The following is a 13,050-nucleotide window of genomic DNA, read 5'->3' as shown; positions in this document are numbered from 1 at the left end:
GCTAGTATGCTAAATTTGGTTGGGACTGCTTCAAATCCCAAATACAGGCCTTTTTCATTCTCTACATGTCCACACTATGCTTTACACTATATTTATATCTGTATATATATATATATAAATATAGGTATAGGTATAGAAATAGACTAAGTGTACTATCGTTCCTATTTCAGATAGAAAATTCGTAAAGAAGACAAATGATGGCACTCAAATGGATTCTGAATATACGGTTTTTGTTCTAATGGAATACATTTCCACTATTCACACACAATAATACTTTATGATAGACTTTCAAGTTCACGGGTCAATAAAAATAAGGGATGCCAAGAAACATTCTCAAGGTGGTATTTTACCTAAATCCCCAAATGCTGTGACAAAAAGAAGAAAAAACCGGCTGCAATTTATATATTAGCAGCAAGAAGCAGAATTTCCTAACCTGGCTTCCTATGTATTTTCCACAGTTTCAGTAATCCTTTTAAAAATGTGTAGCAAAATAATATATTGGCAAATTATTGCTCATAGAATAAAGACTTGATTCTATATTCTACATGGTAATTTTGAAAGAAAAATCACATTCTTTGGCTACCTGCTGCTTGTAAATTATAGGGTAGTAGAGTTATTGTATAGAATTTGGCTAAACATTCAATTCCATTTTCTCTTTATTGAGGCTAATTCTACATAGAAAAAAATGTAGTATATGTTTTAGTGATGAATATGGTTACTTTAGACTCTTAATAAAGTAAAATACAATCATTCAGCCCACAAAGTCATTGGACCTTGCATCTGAATCATCAACTAAAGCAAATTTTCATTTTATGTTTTGTTGTGTAGACATAATCCAAAAGTGAATTTATTATACGATTGATCCTTTTCACCAATATGAAGTTCAATATCGTACAAAGAGTTATTCAAATAGATTCTAAACAAATCAAATCAGTGAAGCATTGGTATATGAAATGACAGTAATGCCCATGAAAGAAATGCTACATTTGCATATAGTAGACGTCAATATAAGTTTGAGGCATTGTTGCCACAGAATCTGTCACATGCCTGAATAATTTTGCATCTTCATGAATTTTTTATCACTTAGTTCAGCTTCCTTCATTGCCGTGATTTTTGAAGAAACGTTGTTTTCTATGGGGACCAAAGTATTCATTGGTCTGCTGTCATTCACTTGGTTTTCCTGCTCATACCCTAAATTGGAGTATTGATCTTGTAAAGTTCATATTGGATAATATGATAAGTAATCATAACCATGAAAATTAAAAAGCTGATTAGAAGCACAAGTAGCGAGCAATGATAGTCTGATTATAAATAGAATAGAGCCTACAACTGTGGAATCAAATCATGTGCATTTCAGATGCCGCTGCAAAATCTTGAACACTCCATTAATTTTACTGTAATGGACAGCAAAGATAAAAATCTAAACACATAAATCATAACTAAAATTGACCTATTTAAAGTGATTTCCAAAAAAGATAATGACATATCAGATGATTCTGTAATTAACTATTGGGAGGAGATAGTGGTCAAGATGAACTGTGGTGTTTACCCACATACATAGACACAAAAGCCGTTTAATATTTGGATCTCAACTTATAATCTCTTGAAAAAAGGAACAAACTTTTTAAATTTAAGGGATATAAAAAATAAAGTAATACTCTTTTTTGATGTAAAATTTGAAAAGTATTGATATTTACTGTAACAACAATTTAAAATGTAAAATTGAATAGAGGCCACAATGTATGACAAACTAAGCTTAATAAACTAAGTGTAGTGGCCTGGCAGTCAGAAAATAAATATTTCCAGTTCTGCTTTGCCATTAACTAATTGTAAGATCTTGAGCATCTAACTTTTTCTTCTTGTGCCTCAGTTTCTCCATCTATAAAACTTTCTAAGGTTTCTGAGCTATAAATTTAAAAAAGAAAAAAAAGTTTTATGGTTAAAACTTTAGGAATAGGGAATAGGTATCTGATATTTTACTCAATTTTCTTCCTTTTTTATCTTGCAGACAATATTTTTTGTGTTGCTAATGAACTGAAACCCTTTGTTTCCAGGTTGAATGGGAAAATGACTATGATTTAAGTTTGTACATACAAGATCATTTGTATATGTTTTACCTAAATTTTCTAGGTAGTATGTGTACACATATTTTTTTACAACTTATCTACTAAAATATATTTCTGATTTAATCTTTTAGTTCTTTAAAAATGTGTATTCGTCTTAAGGTACTCATAACGATTAGCCTATATTTAAACTTTGCATTTATTTATGACTTCCTTTATTAGAAAAGAGAATGAAAGTATTTGGAGAGTAGTAAGCTGAGATTTAGATTTGTTGAAGGCATAGCAACTTACAATGCAATAATATCAATTTAGAAAATATATGTGAAAGGGCCTTGAAAATTAATGAATATAACTTGTTAGTTGTAGACACAGTACTGTCAACATCTTTGGGAAGGGGCTTTTCCATGAATATCATACTAAAAATTCATGAAGTGATGTACTAAACTGTTAGTGATTCTAGAAAAGTCTGCATCTTAAAGCTTCATGTTAGAACAAGCACAAGGAAAGAAAACTTGGTGGTAATCAATGAAATCAATAAAAGGAAGAGATGAATGAGCAGCTGGGGGTTTTCTGAAGGTGAAGGTGGTCTGGGCCTGTGGAAATGGCATGCTGGCCACCTTAAGACCAACTTGCTCAACCGAACAAGCTAATTTTGTAAAATCCAGCTGCGTGGGGTGGGGGCTGTTTCAAAAGACAAGGCTTAAGTATTTCCATCTTAATTAGAAGAAAAAACCACGTCTAGGTGCAAGGATGCAAAATAACATGGAGCTATCTGTAGTTACTGGCCGTTGTTTTGTTTACCTTGCAAGAGCTTCACTTACTTGCATCACTTCAATGCAAGGGAAGGAAATATATATATATGTATATATTTCTAAAGGCAGAGATTCCATTTGGATGATGAAATGTCAGAATTCAATGGTCAAGAATGGCCTAGTGTCTAAAAGACTTTCTCGTTACACAGGTTTCCAGAGCACACCTGGTATAATGAAGCACACATTAAGCCTGACAAGAAGGCTTTCCAAACCATTTTGTTTTGCTCTAAAAACATCTTCTAGTTCTTTTTAAAAATTTGCCAAAACCTAAATCAAACACCATTTTCTTAGTAATTACATGTTGAAGGATGTAATCATTGTAGCCTTCTGAAACTGAGAGACCAATAGCCCTGCCTTGGGCACTTTTCCACAGTTGCTTTTGTTAATGTACTAATGAGCCATTGTCACAATGGAGCCAACCTGGCATTAGCACTTACAATAAATTTACTGCAAGAACACTGCTGTTTGTAATTAGCTCTTCATTACACAATCAGACTGATTTAGAGAAACTCTCATATGATTTGCTCAGCAAATGAAGCAATATAATTACACCTCACTTGAAATCAACAAATTAGACTGCTGTTTGCAATTGGCTATATTATGTACTATTAGTGCCCGGGCAATTGCAGGCCTGTTGCTTCCTTTAACACTTAAGTAAAGTAAGTCTAATTAAAGCACTGAATATTTCTGTACATGCAAGATCAGCTACATAATGGTCATAATTTTTATAATTAAAGAGGAAACCTAAGATTTATGTGCAGAATACTTTATATTAAGCTCAAGCCTTGGCCAATTCAGGCTCTTATGACAGAAATCAGAAACTAAAATCATAACAGGATGGAATTAAACATTTCGTTTTGAACCAAATTATTTCCTACCAGGGCACATGAGAATTGAGTAAGATTCAAATTAGGTTAAAGCAGAGTCATGAGTTATCTATTCAGTTGTGTGTTTCCCAGCAGTAGACATTTAGTATCTGTCAGCTATTACACTGGATCGTGTTAGTTCCTTCTCATTGGGTTTGTGACTCTGGAGCACTCTACCCACTAGTTACAATAATCATTGGGAGAGGTAGTTGGTACGGGTTTTAGAGAAGCATTGCCAGATTTAGCAAATAAAAATACAAGACAACCAGTTAAATTTGGGAATCCTGTATTTTACCTGGCAACCTTATTTTAGGATATTTAGGATATGCTTCTCTGTGTTAAACTGAGAATATATATATATATATTCAAAAGAATTAATTCTCAGAAAGATAATCAATTAAGAAAATAATTGTCAATGAGTCAATGAGTTTTGGTTAGGATTGTGCCTCTCCACCAACAGTGTATTCTTCCTTAATTGAAAGTCTATGTCACTTCATTTCTTTATTCCAAACTGCTGATATTTAAGAAGAGTATCAACAACAATTATTGAGTAAATCAATAAACAAAAGATCATCCAGTGACTACACTTTTTTATAGTAGACTGACTGAGGCTTCTATGATAGAGATTCCTCTATCAATGTATGAAACTTTTGAAAAGAGTGGTGTGTGTGTGTATGTGCATATGTGTGTGCCCTTAAATTAATGTTTTTTTGACCTACCAGGGGATGGTATATATTGTGCACATTCGTGATATTCAGTTCTATTGTAATTTCATGAAACCTAGTTGTTTTAAGGCAATTTTTAGTTAAAGTTAGGAAAAGACTTCTGTATCCTTGCCAAGTCCTGTATTGTTTTATTTTTTAATTTTGTTTGGTGAGGTAGTTCATGAAAGATTTAGAAATCCTTAAATGTATTCATTGAGTTCCATTCAAGGTGCATATGATCAAATATACCTGTGTTGTATCCTATCTATTGCCTGGACTGTTCCTCATTCCCAAAGGAAGCAACTGAATAAGATTAACGGTTTATATGGCTCATTGCTCAAGTTTCAGAATCAGGGTGCATGTTGAGCTGAAACAGGAGGACCCCATTCTGTTGTTTTCTGATGCCCTATGCTTTGAGGTGATGAAGACGTTTGAAAGTCCATTCAGATAATAAGCCCACTCTTGGGCTGTGCTGGCTCTGAGACGTGTTCCCTGGTCAGACATTAAAATGAGCGATGCCATGTCTGTAAACAACTTACCAGACTTGAGCTTTATAATTTTTATTTTGAAAAATATTGCCTTGGTCTCATTCCTTTTTACAGATTATTTAAAGAGGCTGACTAATCAAGATACTTTACAGCATTAGACCTTAGAAAGCTAATTGCAAAAAAACAAGTGTCCAAGTTTAAATGTTAGAGAATTAGCCTGCAGTTTTAAATATAATGACCTGACGTGTTTCCTAACATCTGCTGATCTGAGGATATTCATTTTTCTACATAGTAAAAATCATGTATTTAAAATTTCTCCCTCTTTTCCTTTAGCTTCTGCATTTAAGAAACATATCAACAACAATTATTAGTCAACACTTTTAAACAATTTGTGAAAAGAAATGAGACCATGCAATACTCTTCGAAACGAAAATTATAAAGCTAAAATTTAGTAAGTTGTCTATTTGAACCTTATCATATCAAATCAAATAACCCAGCGGCTCAGTGTCAATGAACATGTTCCTTTTGCCTTGTGGAAGATTTTGTGTTCATTCGCATTCTTACAGTGCTATGGAGAAGTGATTTTTTTTCATAGTATTAGTCAAGAAATCTTTTTATAGCAATTAAAAAAGAACTGTCTTGTTGAAATCCTTCTTATCTCTGGTGGCATATTACTCTCAAATGCAATAATAGTGTTTTATTGGAGAAGCTCGGTAACATTTAGAAAAATCGAATATTTCTCTTTAAAAATTATTTTCTCTACTTTCCAACCATAACAGTTAATTGCTTTGGATTTTAAATTATGCTTTAAGTCTACTTCAATAGCGGAAATTATGTTACTGAAAGGTAGCAGTGCCATCGACCTCATGGAGGGATTTTCCATGTTACCTTTTAAAATGACAGGTTTATAAATCAATCTGTAGAGAGCACTGAGCCTACCAGTTGAACATAGGTTCAATTTCAAGAATATAAGGGAAGATCATTTTAGTAATCATAGGGACGACATCACAGCATTAAGTACATTGCACTAAGCCAGGCAAACACTGTAGAACAAAGCCTGAAACTCCCCAAATAGAGGAGAGAAAAAAAATGTTATCCTGCCTATAGACTCACAGACTGCAATGAAACCGCACATTTTATGAAAAATATTTCACGTGAAGTATCATAAAAAGTATGTTTTATTAAACTAAGTAAGAAGTATTATGAACAGAAATTTTGATGTTTGGAAATTCTTTTTGGGGGTGGTTTCTGTGTCTGTTAACAAGAACCTTTCTCTCTCTCTCCTCTCTTGTTCTCTCTCCTCTCTCTCTCTCCCCGCCAGATGTCAGGAAAGGTGTACTGCTAATACTAAATACCTTAAACAGATTCTTCACTGGATTTTACCTTCACAGCTAAATAAAACGTTCAGCTGCAGATCATCATTTCCATTTCTGTGGGTCTATTTCTAAAGTTTGTGTCATATCTGTGGTATAATTTAGTTCAGACATAAATGTAATGAAATAGCTTTCAAGAAGCACAGTTGCTGTGTCAAAACGTGTTAAAAGAGTGTGTATACTTATCTTTCATTGTCTTCCTATAGACTTATGACCTGCTTACTTGACTTCAAAGTTATTTTCAAAAAGGACAGAAAGCATAAAAGAGAAATGAACTATTTTTTCTAATTTAAAAACATTTGCAGTGAATGGGAGATTTTACATACTGAGAAGTATGTTTGGGAGGTTAAAACAAAGTGTGGTTTAGCTTCCATAGAAATGGCCATAGCAAAGCCAACACTTTGCAAATTAGATTCTGAATGCCATATGGAATACTGAAATTAGCTATATTTTCCCCCTTTTTGGAATGAAGACTTGCTTTAAAATAAAATTTTAATAAAATCTATAGACAATATAATTCACTAATAGTGGATTTCAAGCAGAGAAGCCACACAGAAGCCAAAATTACGTCGAGAAGGATAAAACTCGACGTGATCTTCATACATTTTTCAAGTGTGTATTTGTGTGTGTGTGTTTGTGAATATGCGTGTTTCACGATTCATTGTTCACATGATAGAAACAACACAAAGTCTTTCATTTGTGTTGTTTCTATCATGTGAACAATGAATCGTGAAACACGCATATTCACAAACACACACACACAAATACACACTTGAAAAATGGACTTTGCAAAAAGACAAGAAAATTACCCTGAGTAGAGTCACCTTTCTCTGCATCTCCAACACAATAAAAACATAGATTGGATTTGCTTTCTTTCTTTCTTCTCTATTTATGCCAGATGATTTCATCCTGGATTGTCTTATTTATCATTCATAGTGAAATGTTTTACACTTACATTTCACTTCACAAAGAGAATAGCTCTCCTGTGAAATGTATGTCTGTCACTCTCACTAAATAGAAATGCACAGTCAAGGATGTGGATAGTAGTGTGGATATGTCTGGTACACGTGCTTATTAAAGGCCTGACTCCACATGGCCCCTCCTTCAGACGTCAACATTGTCAGAATCTCTCCTGCTGGTTTCTCCTGTAGTCTTTCTTCTCCAACCTTCTTTCCCAACACTAACCTCCTTTGCCCTTTGTATAGGCCTCACCATCTTCTCATCTCTGTGCCTTTGTTTACGCAGCTCCTCCGTTTAGGGCCGCCACACATGCCCCACCTTCTAAATATGACATGGCCTTCAAGAAGATGTTACAAGTTCTATGTGCCCAACAAAGTCTTTTACTTCTCAATTCCGTTTCTAGAGTCTCTTGTGGTGTTTATAGTCTGACATTATGTATCTTTAAAAATATGTCACGGTTGTTGGGTTTTGCTCATATGCAAGACCTCAAATATCTTGGGATAGCCATCTTCTGCCCCGTATTTATCGTTATATAATGCTGAGGATTCATCATTTTATCAGTATATGTTTTGATGGTTTCCTAGTAGATTTTTGTCCATATTGAAAAAATTATGGTAGTAAATCAATTTTGTAAAATTAAAATTGCCTTGAAACCATTCTCCTGAGAAGTTAATAATAGTAGCATAATGTAAATGACTATGTAAGTGCCAGAGAAACTTTAGCTAATCTTTGAGCTTTACCAAGTACTTACTAATTCTACCAATACTCTCAAAAGCACCAAAACATACATATTTGTTAGACCGAATGGACACAAAGAAAGCAGGTAGGTGATAATCGAGGACTGGAAATTCTAATTAGCACAACTGATATTTTTTCCTAAAATTTTAAAAGGGCAAAATCTAGGACTTTTAAAACCCTATCGTAATAGTGGTTAGACTTTTAAAATTTTCAAAAAAAGTAAATGGCTGAAGCTTTCACCTGATTTATTCTTATAAATCCTACAAAAAATGGCATGGGTATAAATGAGAGAAGCATGATCTTTAAATACCTATGTGTAGATAAAAAGAATATATTCCTGGTCAAAGTGAATAAAATTATCACTATAAGTAGTAGATTTAGGACAAGAATTTTTTTTTAAATAAATCAAGTGGAATAAAATAAGTCTTCCTTTAAGTATCATGTTTTGATTTTTCAATTACAGTCTAGGATATTCTACTTGTGAATAAGAAAAAGCCATTGATTTAGCCCAAAAGTTTTACTTTTCTGCAAATAAAATAGGATAACAAAATCATATGGTTATAGAAGAGACACATATCTAGGGTTCCTTCCATGTGAAGTAGAAATGGACCAGATATAATATTTATTTAACAATACCTTAAGAAAAATATATTTATTTATATTAGATTTTTGGAGATAGTGTGGGGTTCTGAAAATGATTTCTTGGGCCTCTGAGTTGCCAATATGAATGCATACTACTCAGTGGCTTCTGGAAAATTTATGAAATTAAGGAAAGAAAATAATATTTCTGAAAATGAAGTCATCTTAATGAAGATTCAGCTTGTACTAAAAGCAGACATCATGCAAATCAAAGTGTTCCCTGTTTACACAGCATGTATTTAAAGTTTTCTCAATAAAAACATACAGATTAATGTAGAAATTTTTAGAAAACAGAGGCTGGCCAAAAATAAAAACCTATGTAATCCCTTGACCGAGTTAAACACTATTAATTTTTTGCAATATATACTTGTATACATGTTTAAATATATACATGCATAGTTATTTCATTAAATTGACTTCTTTAATTTGTGATGATATAAATAATTATTCCATATTAACTCCACATGCAAAACAATATCTGCTCTACTCAGTAGGCAGATTAACCATATGTTCAGGTGACTGAAAAAATAGTGGTGACAAAATACATATTTTTAACCATTTATATTTGTTTTTCAAAAAAAAGTATGGAAGCTATCATCATGAGACAATTTAAAAATTGGATTTTCTTTTGCTAATTTTAGTATTGCTTATTTTGAATTGGTGGAATATCATGATTGTTTCAGTATTGAGAGTTTCTAAAGAGCTCAATTCAGCCTGTCCATGAAAAAAAGAATAGCTGGTAATGGTAGGGCAATGGTATAAGAACCTAAAAAAATATTTATGAAACCAAGCCCATAAATACAAAATACAAATTAACATAACTACATTTCTATGCCATTGAATATACTTCTACAAAATTATTTTTAGGGATTGAGTACATTTGCCGAATTGATGTCCCCTGGTTTATTGAACCAATCCCTTATTGTCGGGAGTTGAAGTTGTTTCCAGTTATCACTGTTCTAGAAAACACCAATATACTTTTTTATGATTTACTTTATTACAGTCTTTGCCTTACTACTGTCAGTTTCTTTCTGTCAACTGAACACATAATTCAAGTAATAAACAGATTGCTCAAGGCTAATCTCGTTTTGAAAAAGGACAGTGCCAGCATCTAATGGATCAAATCTAATAACACTTCCCCTATGTTGGTTGAGGAGGCCCTGAATGGGATCTGAAAAATAGTAGCACTCAATTCACCATCTGCCATTTCTTTCATAAATGTTATTTAAATATTTATTTATTTTATTAATCAAAGATCAGTGCCCCTGATATCTTGTTATTTTGACAACTCATTTTAACACTAGTCAGTCAGGATCACTTCTTAAGTACACACTGACCAGTTATTTTTAATGAGCATTAACTCCTTTTGCTCCTATTCTATTATCATAATTTAAGAATAATTACTTTCCTAAATTTGTCTCCATAAAAAAGGAAATGTTAATAGCTAGAAATTGTTCATTTGGAATTATTTTGTCATCACACTAAGATTATGTGGTAAAGAAATTTTACAAAGTATATTCTTCTTTAGAGTTAGAATAGAAAACACAATTGATGGTTGGCATGCAGTTAGGGGAGATAATAGAAAGAGTTAAGAATAATGAAGAACCCACAGAAAGATAGAACATTTAAAAAGTGAATGAAAGAAAGACACTTAGCCTATATTATACTGGCTACAATCATATTTGGAAAAAATGAAACAAGAAATACTTATTTTTAGAACAATTAGATCCATTTTTATTCCAACTACAAATGTAGAGTTCTGGTGAGGTGAATCACTTAAACTGTTGTATGCATACAATTAATCAAAAGTTTCTTGAGTTTGTAAGAAATTGGTATGTGGCTCCCAGTGTTTCAAAGATTATGTACCTTAGCATTACAACTGCAGGGCAAACCATTATTTTTAAATCATACCCTCAAATTCTAGTAATACTTTTATTGTCTCAATCTTTTCATGGATATCAAGGAGATCAACTAATTTCTATTACACCTAATGTAAACTCTAATGTGAAAAAATGAACATTAATACACAAAAATGAGTTAATATGTGCTATGGTCTGAATATCTGTGTCCTCTCAAAATGCATATGTTGAAAACTTAACGCCCAAGGTGCGGTATTAGCAAGTGGGGCCTTTGGGAAGGGATCAGGTCTTGAGGGCAGTACTCTCATGAATGGGATTAGTGCCCTTATAATAGAGGCCTCAGAGAGCTAGCTTGTCACTTCTGCCATGTGGGGATACAATGAGTAGTCTGCAATCTGGAAGAGGGCACACACCGGCATTCTGATCTTGGACTTCCAGCCACCAGAACTGTGAGAAATAAATTTCTGTTGTTTCTAAGCCACTCAGTGTATGGTATGTTTGTTATAGCAGGCCAAATGGACTAGAAAAATATGTAAATATGAAGACTTCTAAAGACTTTATATTAACTATCACAAACCCATTAAATACAATAATTTTCAATGATCACACAGACATCTATAGAATCTCACTCACATGGATATACAGACACATAAATACATGTACGTATGGTCCCATCATATATTAATTGCAGCTTAATTGCATCTTTATACTTACTAAAGATTTCTTACTTTAATTGTTAGTAATTATATAAGAGATATCATGGCAGAAAAAATAAGCATTAAAAATATGATGTTGAAAGACCAATTATGTTATTTTTAATTAATAAAGAACATTTCTAAATTTCAAATGATGGATCTTTTGTTACTAATTCTGAAAGCGAGTAGATAAAACAAACTGGATTACATATTTAACTATTGCATTAAATAAAATGCTCAAAGTGAAAATTTTCTTTTAATTGGAACACAGTGATAATTATGTAAAAATAAAGTAGCATTCATACAATTCTATGAATACTTTCCATTTTTTCATTCAAGCCATGAAAATATATTCCCATTGAAAAAGCTCATGTAAATCCTAGAAGTCTGGACTACAGTTTTGTTGAAACAGAGTCAAAGGCCTCATAAACATAATTATTCAGGTGAGTAGTTTTATTGAGAATTAGTTTAAAGAAAGGAGAAAATTATCATTGGGTTTGGATACTGAATGGGAACAATTTCTTATTTTCAGAAAACCCTCACCTGGTTCGTAGTTCTATAAAAACTATTGGAATCTATAGCTATTCTCTGTGATTGTCAGTTATGAAAAATATTATAAACTCAAAAACAGTAAATCAAAACAAGTAGGATATAGGCACTTGGGAACAGATAAAAGAAAATAGTAAATGTAGTTACACAGGCTTTAGACTGGAAGAAGGAAGATTTCCTAGCAATATGAAGTAAACGCATAGCGAAGACCCTTGGTATCTCAGCCTGAAGGAGGGAGGATTTGGGTAAGGGAGGAAGAGGAAGCTGACAACAGTGTTTTATTGTTAGCACGAAGAAAAATACATATATTTATTCAAGATATGCAACTTTTGGCCCTTAGAGCAGAGGTCTTTTCTGAGGTTCGTAGAAGGTAAGCATGCCTGAGTGTTTCCTGTAGCCTTTTAGAATGGTGGGAGGAGCACCAGGACAATTAACCACTTTCTGCTTCTGTAAATGCTGATCTAGCCTCTGTATTTGGTTGACCTATGTGTGAAGTCCGAAAACAAAGCAGTCAATTCCCAATTGTATATAGACTCATTTTTCACATCAGGGAGGCAGTTTTGTATTAATAATTAATGATATAGGCTGAATTGCAGGAGAATTATGTTAATGATTAAATCTTTAAAAAAGCTTTGTCCATTTCATAGGAAAATTTGCTATTTACCCCTCTTTAAACCTGTAATACTTTACCTCTGACAACAATAGCTATCTTGGGAAGTTGGGGGAGCAGGAATTATTTGGTTTTTTTACTATTTATTTACTACATTAAGGCATGTTGTTTATCCCTCTACAGGAAACACAATATACATGAGCAAGACTGTTTTCAAAGGTTTGATATCTCAGAATATATTTTACTTTAGGAAAAACATCTAGAATTGTTAAATGCCCCTGATGCCAGTAACTCAAAGAGTACTATGTTCAAGAGAAAATTATTGCATATTGCCAATAGTAAGATAGGATTTTACTAAAAGTTACATTCTAACAATGAAAAATATAATATTAATTTATATCTAAATAATTCTGACTAAAATTTAAAAAATATATACAAAAGATAAACAGTTATAAATTTCTTTTGTGCTCATCCTTATTAAATAAAGTTATATTTTTTTCAGTCTTCAGTCTTCAGCATACATTATTTACAAATTTCCATGAAAACAAAGCTACTGACAATTTTTTTTAAGCTACAGTGCACCTTAATATTTATAACTACTGTACTAAACTTTGCATTATGGAAACATATGGACTTATGAGCATAACTATCGACCAAGGGATGGTGGTGATGGCCTCTTTGGACCTACATTGAT

This window comes from Diceros bicornis, chromosome 11 (genome assembly GCF_020826845.1).
Source record: "Diceros bicornis minor isolate mBicDic1 chromosome 11, mDicBic1.mat.cur, whole genome shotgun sequence".
Taxonomy (NCBI): domain Eukaryota; kingdom Metazoa; phylum Chordata; class Mammalia; order Perissodactyla; family Rhinocerotidae; genus Diceros; species Diceros bicornis.
This window is presented reverse-complemented; position numbering follows the sequence as displayed.